Below are 8609 nucleotides of genomic sequence, written 5' to 3'. Positions count from 1 at the left end.
GCAGTGTACTTTTTATTCTCTTGTTTTGTTGGGCTTTCTTCCAGTTTTCTGTTTGTTTTTCTTCGTCTAGAGAGAGAAAGAATGTGGGTGGATTGTTCTTCGCTCTGTTGTTTTTGGTCTCAGAGTTTGAGGAGGAGTGCATTGGAGTGTGAGGAGGGAGAGTTTATCTCTCTTCCTGCGCTTAGAGAGAGAAAGTAGGTTGGACTGTGAGAAGTGAGAGTTGGGGTTAGAGAGAGAAAGTGTGTTGCAGGGCGATTTGACGCATGACTGAGGAGTGTGTCTCACTCCTGAGTAACACCAACCATAGCAGTGCGGTGGACAACTCTAGTCAGTCAGTGATGAATGGGACGACGGACTAACTCGGGTTAAGCGATATATAAGCAAATATTAACCCGCACGCCTCTCTCTCTTCTCATAACCGAAGGAAACCGATCATAAGAATAGGAGGTGCTTTTCCTGCATGCACGCCCGCTCCGCCCATACATTCTTCATTCCCCCTTATTTATTTCTCTCTCTCTCTCTTCTCTCTTACGCCTCCCTTGTTTCCTTCATATCTACTTCTCTCTCTTCACATCTACTCACTCTGATCGCCCAAGGCCCAGGCCCACTTATTACAACCAAGCTGGGTCGGGCTAGGCAATTTTTTTAAAAAAATTAAATAAATAATTCAGCCGGGCCAAATCGGGCCTGTACTCGTTTTGCCATGGCTTTCGAGCCACATTTTGTAGCTCAAACCCTAATTTTATCGGGGTGAGCCCAGCAACCCTACTCTAATTCCTTTCTTACTTCCATGTCACTCTCTCTATCTCGTCGTTTCTCTCTCTCTCTCTCTCTAAATGTCCATTTTCCTTTCATTTATCTCCCCATTGCAAATTTTGTGATTTTTCTTTCCTAATGCCATTTGCCCCTGTCAATGATTTTCTCTCTCTACATTTTTCTCACTCTCTCTCTCTCTATCTATGGAGACGTAACTTACGACCAACCTTTATTCCCCGTCCTTATAACTGCGATCTCCCATTTCCGTTACTGAATCACGCGATCTCCACTAATGCTGATTGCCACTTGGCGACCGATCATAGGCTCTTAATTATTTAGAAAGAGAGGCAGAAAGAGGTATAGTACATGGGCATATGATATACATGTGGCGCGGATACCAGTCTCTTAAGTGCCATTTATTTTCGGTATTATCTAGGCTTTAAATTTCGAATTTTAAAACCAAAGCTTGAAAAATAAAAGAAGAAGCTTATATATTTTTGGAAAGAATTACAAAAAAACCCCCGAAGTATACTATTTATGGAGTTTACCCTTAGCTAACATTTCTTCTCACTTTTTTCCCTACAATCACATTTCCTCGCAAAACCCCCCAAAGGTAAAAAGTTATTTTTTAGAAAGAAATGCCCTTCCCTAAAAAAGAAAAAAAAGTTAATTGACGGTCCCATGTAGCGTATTGCCGGAGTGACCAATTCGACCGTCGGAACGATATAGCTCTAGTAGGTGTACTGCCGGAGCGCTTGTCTTTATTGTCAGAGCGACCTATTCAACCATCGGAGAGTTGTGGCATCAGAAAGTGTACTGTCGGAGAGCGTCTTTGTACTGTCGTAATGACCCATTCAACGGCCGAAGTACTATAGCTCCAGAAGGTGTACTGCCGGAGTGAGTCTTTGCAATGCCAGAGCACCTGTCTTCATTGCTGGAACGTTTAAATGGCCTGCAGGGGCACATGGAGAGATAGTCATGGGTAAAGGCCACGAGGAGAGAGAGGGGGGTAGTTTTATCTTTTTTTTTTTATTTTGTTTTGGATTGGGGTTTTTGAGAAGAAAGATAGTTGTGGGGAAAAAAGTGAGAGGAAAAGCTAGCTGGGAGTAAGTTGCATAGATAGTATACTTAGGGGGGTCTTGTAATATTCTCTATCTTTTTTCTAACGCCTATAGTAAAGCGTTTGTATAAGGTTGCAACCCTAAAATGTAGAATTACAAATGCACCTCAAAAATCCATTGGAAAAAGTTCATTTAATGTTGAAAAACCCTCTCTGGATAACAAGATGTATGGATATAAAAATAAAAAAGATTTTAATTCTCAGAAATAGTGCATCTTGCAACACATTATCTAGACAGTTAATTTTCAATATTTTCATATGTTTATAAATCTGCTTGATTTTAAGAGTTTAAAATTTTATAATTAAATATGAAAATATATTTTGGGATAATCCTAAGAATTTTTTATACCAAAATTACATGTTGTGATAAACTTTGGAGTGCGCCTTAATTGGATTGTTTAAAGTTGCAACCTAAAACCACACCTTTTTTTATGTACGGTTGCAACTTAAAATGTAGAATTAAAGTACACCTTAAAAATCCATCAAAGGTTGTTTGGATAATGGAAAACCTTCTAATTGATTATCTCAACATCCTGATATATAAGTATGAAGAGATAAAAAGATTTTGAGTCTTCAAAATATTGCATCTCGCAACATATTATCTAGACATACATTTTCAAGATTTTCAAATATTTATAGATCTATTTGATTTGAATCATATTTAAAGTTCAATATTTTATAAGGGATTGTCTACAAAGAGACCATTTATCTTTGGAAAATTGTTTCATACGAGCTGGACTGCATTTCTACAAACATTTGTAACTGGTGGTCCAAATGATTTCTTAATATAATTATTATTTCTAGTTTTCAAATTATTATTTTTTCAATGTCCATGATTTCCATGTTAAAGATTATATAGTCTCTAAAAATTAGGATCAAATTATATTTAAAAAATATATTTATTACCAAGCCCATATTTCTACAATGTACGGGCTCGTCATATAGAAACAGTGTCGTTTACCTTTTACATAAGGAGGTCACAATCATTATTGTCTCTTAAGTTTCAAGCCATTTAAATTGACGTCTAATGAACGGAAATAATTGTGACATAAAAAAAAAAAAAAACAATTGTTTCATGTGGGGCTGGACCGCATTTGTACAAATATGCGGTCCGAAGGTATAAAGCATCCATCATGGATGCCAATAATAAGTAGTCCTGAAACTACCAATCCAAATACTTTTCAATAAAATTATTATTTTTAATTTTTAAAATTTATTTATTTATTCATATTCATGATGGCTATGTTAGATATTTTATTAAGGGGCCCACATTTAACCGCGTCCCTTTATTAAAATCGGAGGCTACAACTCCTGAACGGAAAGTCTGGACATGGAGCATGGATTGAGAATTTGGTTGGGCACCCAAAAATTATGACATTTTCTGCCCAAATTTTAATCTTTTTTGGGGTAATATTTGGAGGGAGGTGGCAGATATGCCTCATTGAGGCAACGACACTCCTGCAGGAATTAGGGCTCGCAATGGGAGTGGGCCACAAGCTGCGGTCCAAGTGCCAGGTTAGGGCACTGCGTGCCCGTTTAAGCCTGGCCCGGCCCTTTTTTCTTCTAGGTGTTCCTTTGGTTTCTCTTCATTTGTTTTGGGCCCTGCTCAGCCCTAACAAGGTTAGTTGCACGGCCCGCATTGCCACCTTTAGTAGGAACAAATTGTCCATTACTCAATGGGGTATATCTCAAAAGATTTTCGGATCTGAGAATTGGGAAAGGCTTTTATGTTTCCCTTGCCGCATAGAAGTTCTATCCTCCCCCTATCATCCAGCCGTCCAATTTTGATCAAGAGAGCCACTCACTGTTTGATCTTAGATCCGATGTCTCAAAGTATTTTATTTTTAATTTCCTTATGCAAATTGTATGAATATAAAATTTGGTAGGTGTCATCTTCTCATTGGGGCGCAGCTATAAAAAATATTAAAAATAATTTTTCGATAAAATATAATAATCAAAACCCCTTGAAACTTTCAAGGGTATTTTGTCATTTTATTTTATTGAAAATGTTTTTTTTTATATTTTTCTCTAGTGCAAGTTTAATAGAGGAATGAACGTTCAAAATTTGGTGGCAAAATAGTTTATAGAAAAAATTAAAAATTAATTAGTGTAGAAACGTGACATTGTGATTGAGGCAATCTTTGCCTTCCATTTAGAATGGACGGTTGGATAAGGGGGATGATAAAACTTATATGTTGTAGGGGAAGCATAGAAAGCTTGCCCTCGAGAATTTAAGATCTATTTAAAACTCATCTCATGATTATTTCAAAAAAAAAAAAAAAGATTTTGAGCTCTTTATGGTTATTATTTCTAAGGTGGATTTGGAGGAGGAGGAGGAGGAGGTTGGTGTTGAGGTAGTTTTGTGCAATTCTATGAAAAAGTTTAGATCAAAATTACCAATTAAGATCAAAATCAGATGGTCAGGCTAAACTATATAATCTTTTTCACTTTCCCACAAGTTCAAGTTATTTGACTCAAAATTGATTTAGAGCTCAAAACAGGTCAAAATCTATTCTAGCCAAGTCATTACTATTACTTTTTCTAATTTATCATTATTAGGAACTTGATGGTCCCTTGTTGTAGTGAACTCCTTGTTACAACAAATTCAACACCTTAAAACCAACTCGTCTATTACTGGATTAATTTCAAGAAACCAAAATAGCAAAGAACAGAGCATAGTGCAATTAATTCAGGAGATATTTTATAAAACCAAGAGAAAAGAAAAACTCAAAATCCCAATCCAAGCACCATCAACATAACCCTAATTAGGCTAATATAATGTAAATGGGCAATTGGTAAGAAATATATTTTATTATCATAGAAGAATTATAAGATTCGATAAATACATGTGTTCAAAACAACGGAACAAGCCAGCTAGTTGGTCCTGGCCCAATCCGATTAGTCCGACCAATTCCGACAAAATCGGCCGATTAGTGCCCCGAATTTTTTTGAAAAATGCAATTTTGGTAAAAAAATCCTTAAAACTCAAACAAATCCCAAAATTTTATAAAAAATTTTAAAAAAATTGTTAAAATTTACATGTATTGTTTTTTTATATTGTCACATAAAAAAGTTTAAAAAATAAATATTATAAGCATAATTGGGTTTCGGAGAAAATGATTAGGTACCTAAAGCGATAGTTTTTTAGTAATCAATATATATTAATATTATATACTATATATAATATGTAATCTATATATACTATACAATATAAAATACTAATAAAATAAATATAAATATATAATATAATATTATAATATTTCAACTTAAGACCATGTTTGTTTTTTTTGGATATTTTGGAATTTGATTAAAAATGTAGGGTAGAATATAAAATTCGTCTCTTAGTGACAATTTTGATAAATTTCCATCTCTATCTCATATTTGTATCTATGTGTATGCCTATGTGCCCCTCAAGAGGTTGTTGCTATAGTTATTAAATTAAAGATCCAATCAGATGAACAACGAATAAATTTTATATCCCCCGAGTTAAGGGACCTACGGGCTTGGCACCCTGTCGGGCCTGACCAACTATGGTGTGTTTGAGTCTACTAACCAAAGCGACAAACCTTGCAGTTAGGGAATAAAAAGTTTGCAATAATATATAAAGTTTTAAGTAGAAAAATAAAAGAAAGAAAATTGTTTCATGCGGGCCAGAGATATAAGGCATTTATCTTAAAGATGGATGCAAATAGGTAGTCCATTAAAAATAAGTTTAACTAACAGTCTAAAATTTTTTTAATATAATTTTTATTTTTAGTTTCAAATTATTTTTAGTTTTTTCATATTCACGATATCTATGTTAAAGATTATATATTCTCTAAAAATTAGGATGAAATTATATTTAAAAAATATATTTATTTCCAAGCCTGCATTTTTACAATATGCGGGCTGGCCGCATAGAAACTGTGTCCATAGAAAATTAGAATGAAATTATATTTAAAAAATATATTTATTGCCAAGCGCGCATTTCTACAATATGCAGGCTGGCCGCATAGAAACCGTGTCCATAGAAAAATAGGCAAAAGAAAAAAAAAAAAGGAGAAATATATAAAAAAAATGTTGTAATGACAGCTTTGCAAATTTTACACTGTGACAATGCACTTATTGGCCGATTTGTGGAACAAATCGTTGATTAGTGCCAATTAGTCGGCCGATTAGTGCATTGCAAAAAATTCATGCATATATGACCATTAGAATCGAGCCAAATAAGAATCGACCAGTAACCAATTCTAAATTAATTGGCCGATTTTAAAAAAATCGGCCGATATTTTAAACACTTATGATTACAAGGATGATCTCACAAGCGAAAAAGTAAAAACACTGATGAATACAAGGATTATCTTACAAGCGACAAAGCACAACTGATTCTCCTTTCTACTACCATAAAACAACCACTAAACAAACCTTAATTGTCTACACCTTTACCATGGCGCTATCTATAATGAAATCACCTATAAAACCTTCCAAAATAAGGTACAATGGTAGCTAGGATTTTGCTTTAACCCCAATCACAACCCCAACAGCTACTTTCCCTCGGAGGCACATGTTTTTCTATCTACAAAATGAATTATCAAGCCCATCACAAGTGGTTTTTATAAAGGAAAATTATAGGTACCCCCAATTTCAACTTTCTGCATTATTTATCTCGATACTTTTTGTATTATATTGTAAACTCCAACATTATTTTTTGTTGTATTTATCTCTCAGTAAAATCCTCAAACCATTTTAAGATCAAAATGCCCTTTACCTCTTTCTTCCCACTTCCATTTTGTTTGTCTTTGTCCTTTTAGACATGTGACCCTATGTCTTTCCACCCATCCTCTCTCTTTCTATCTCTACCCATTACTCTTTCTCTCTCTACCCTCCTTCACTTTCTCTCTTTATCTCTCCTTCTCTTTCGACCCTCCCTTATATTTCTCTCTCCACTCACTCCTATCTCTCTATCTCTCTCTACACTCTCTCTCTCTACCCCTCTATTTGCAAGTGGCTACAGGGGCTATGCAGACCTCTTCCAGCTGAGCCACCACCTCAAGAGATGCACCAACCTACAAAGAGCCGAGTGTGCCCCGTACATGAATAAAGCCATAACAAAAACCAAAATAATGAATTTCACTTCTATCTCTTTCTCTAACAAAATCCATATCATCATAAACTAGAATTCCATCTCCCCTATCTCTCTCTAAATCCTAAACGAGATTTACGTCTCTCCCCCTCCACTATAAAAAAAAGGAAAACTTTTGTATAGAAACTTAATTTTTTGTATCATTTTATGGGCGACTCTCCAACTTTTATCTTTTTCTTTTGTTGATTTTTTATTATAAAAATTAACCACAATAAATTTTTTTATACCATTTCAATTCAAACACCTTTTTAATGGATGGAAAGGGAAAAACGATGGTTAAAAATGTTTTTGAGATAATGAAATCTTTAGGGTTTTCTTGTTCTGCTTAAAAGAAAAAAAGAAAGAAGATCTACTATGAAATAATATGACCAAGTAAGATTCTTTACGAAATTTTCACTAAATAAAACCCATATCAAAAATGAAAATTCCACCGCTTTATCTCTCTAAACAAAACCCATACTTCCAATACTCTCTCTAAATACAACCTATATCAAAATCATAATTCCATCTCTCCCTTTTCAATACTCTCTCTCTAAAAATCCCAAACCCAAATCAAAAACATGAATTCCACCTCACTAAAAAAACCCAAACCCAATATAGTGGTCAGACGCAATAGGCCAAAAACTCAGCAGAAAAATTCTCCTGTGAGTTCCAGGGTATGAGAACCCATGATCAGCTACGAACTACTGAAAATTCAAAAACCATAAGAATGGCCACTTTCAATGCTGCTATGTTTCAATGGCACAAGCAATTCCAAAGTCTCTCTCATCAAAGGAGAGCATTAGAGAGATGGATCTCAAGGGGAAGTCTTTGAAAGATAGGCCAAAGAGCTTTTTAAAGCAAAATTTTGAATGATCCTAATGAGTTCTCTCTTTCTCAGCTATACAAGTCCCAGGGTTCGACATTACGGATCTTATTGAGGAAGGGTAGAGAGAAAGAATGAAGGTGGGTAGAGAGAGAATGAGGGAGGGTAAAGAGGGAAAAAGAGAGAGGGGGAAACGGGTGAGAGAGAAAGACGGAGGATGGGTGAGAGTTTTTCTTTTTTTTTTTTTGCTAAGTAGAGAGAGAGTTTGAGAGAGAAATATAAAAAAGTATGTTTGAAAAGGTTAAGAGAGAAGGAAAAATAGCTTTTTGGTCTCAAAATGTGTTTTTTACAATTTGAACAGGGTATAAATATAACAAAAAAGGAGTCTTGGGGTTTAACGTATATAAAAAAGGTACTTGGGGTAGGACGTGTAGAATATTAAAATTGAGGGTATCTGTAGTTCCCTTTTTTATAATGACAAGGAATCCTTTCACAAAAAGAGAAATCCATTAGGGTTGATTTGGTGTCACCTACTAAATAATTTTATGTTGTTTGAAACTTATTTTAGAAATGGAAAAGTATACCAAGAGATCATTTATTTTGGTACAAAGAGATGACAATTACTCTTGTCACGCAGATTTTTTAATATGGTGGTTGTAAGGGTACAATTAAATTCTAAATTCAAAATTCAAAAAAAATATTGAACTTCATTACACATCTTAAACCATCTAATTTAACATCTAATGGCTATAAGTAATTGTAACCTCCTTGTAATAAATATAAATATCTCATAATATACAATCCCC

This window comes from Amborella trichopoda, chromosome 8, assembly GCF_054954075.1.
Source record: "Amborella trichopoda isolate Santa Cruz 75 chromosome 8, AtrichopodaSantaCruz75HAP2 v2.0, whole genome shotgun sequence".
Lineage (NCBI taxonomy): Eukaryota > Viridiplantae > Streptophyta > Magnoliopsida > Amborellales > Amborellaceae > Amborella > Amborella trichopoda.
Note: the sequence above shows the minus strand (reverse complement) of the source record.